The sequence below is a fragment of the Penaeus monodon genome, chromosome 32 (assembly GCF_015228065.2).
Source record: "Penaeus monodon isolate SGIC_2016 chromosome 32, NSTDA_Pmon_1, whole genome shotgun sequence".
NCBI lineage: Eukaryota > Metazoa > Arthropoda > Malacostraca > Decapoda > Penaeidae > Penaeus > Penaeus monodon.
The window spans coordinates 22,408,676-22,410,660 of NC_051417.1; the positions used below are offsets into that span (position 1 = coordinate 22,408,676).

Consider the following 1,985-nt stretch of genomic DNA (forward strand, 5'->3'; position numbering starts at 1 on the left):
CTACATTAGTACAAACAAGATGTTTTATATTCAGAATATTTGAATTATCTTTTATAAAGTTTAACATACTCATTACTGATATTTTCTTATAACCATTGTATCTACAGATACATCAGTTTCAAACTGGAGGGGGTTTACCCTAGTCATGTGGGAGAAGTTTGTAGATAAGATTTTCATAGTTTAACAAATTAAAATGATAATCTGCTTAGCCCCTTAACACTTCCCGTTAAAATATCATGACTGTCTCCATGTTTTCATCATTTTTCTGCATGGTGAGAACACTGAAACTGCCATGACATACATACTAGTCACTCATTACCAAGGGGTTGTTTTGAGTACTCACATGCATGATTTATATGTATCTATCTTAATTGGTTTAATAATGGTATAATTGCTAGGAAGATAATTTGCTAAGTTTCATTTTAACTGCTACCCTCACAGCTTGTGATATCACTTAGATTATGTAAAAACTATTCTCTATCAAAACCATTACCTATAATGCTTTAAATTATATTGCAAAAAAGTATAATAACGTCTTGATTTCAGTCTTCAAATACACCAAATATGACTAGAATTTTTAGTCTAGACAACAGTTTAGAATGGTATTTTGCAATTATGACCACTTTCAATATGTAAAATACAAAACTAAATAACACAGGGTATTTGGCACCACAATGGGTGTCTGCACTGATTAGTACATCTGTGGTGACAATTTACCTTATCAAGAGCTTTACAGTTTATAGATATTCCTAATCAACATGATGGAATATAGTACTGAAAAAAATGGTAATTAAATATAATTACATATACATTTCCTGTCACACTGAATAAAGGGAAAATAAAGCTCTCAACAAGTACTGGAAGTACCATGCACAGCAACATGGCAGAACATTCCATATATATATACCTTGGGTTTAGTTAGGTCTTCCTTTTTACCTTCCTATATGTAGTTTAAACACATATATGCATTCTGATAAATCACTATGAAAGTTCTTTATGTATAACCTACAAGACAACAGGTACAAAAAGAAAAGAGAATGGGAACAGATGAATATAAATAAATATGCATATAGTCTATATGATCTATATACATTTAAAATAGTTCAAGAAGGCATAAGGAGCTAAAGTCATGTCCAAACTATTAAAATTAGCAGATTTTCCTTGTTTTAATTCTAATTAAAACTTATAAATTATTTCATTTTTGTCATGTTTGTCAATCTTGGTGAAAATGATCAGAAAATGAATGAATCATGGCAAAAACAACTTGGTAGCTATCAGAAAAAGTTCTAAATTAATTAATCCATTTCACATTCTCCTTGGATTGTTTATACAAAAATTTTACACACATATGAAACTGGTACTAACAAGCCAATACATTCTACAGAAATCTGGTACTACCAAGCCAGTAAGTTTTAATGAAAGAAAACAACCTACTACAGTTCTATCTGTACAACTAACACTAAATTTACAAGAACAGTATGGAGTTGTGCATTCATTGTGCATTCCTGTAAAGATGTGAAGGTAGATGTTAAAGAATGCATTCCTATTCTACCAGCCTATGATAAACACATGGCAGCAATGCATGTTTCTCACATTTTTACACCCTGACAAAAGCAATTAGACCAATCTATATTACAATGACCAAGTTGTCAGCATCATGCAAGGTCACCACTCCAGACCATAGCACCTTGTGAGGTGACAGGATGAAGATTGGGAGAGCTACAATAATGAAAAATTCAGAGATACATTGTGCTCTAAACAGTGCTTTTAAATACTTTTAAAAGTGATAAGGCACATGATATTAATTGTGACACTGCTAATGATTATATTAGTGATGAATGTGATACTAGTGTTGGAGTAAGCAAATCTTTGGTCTCTATCATTAACTACAATCAGGTAGTATCCCACACATTTTATACTGAGGGGAGTGGATCAGTGATGGTATGTTATGCTCACAAAGTAAAAAAAACCTCTACCAGGCATTT

The 1,985-nt window shown here is 31.7% G+C and overlaps 1 protein-coding gene across 1 annotated transcript in view; it reads right to left on the bottom strand.

The window, feature by feature from the left end:
• LOC119593722 (transcription elongation factor S-II-like) overlaps positions 1 to 1,985 on the bottom strand; it is a gene marked incomplete in the record, with an annotated part of 13,827 nt that overhangs the window by 10,349 nt on the left and 1,493 nt on the right.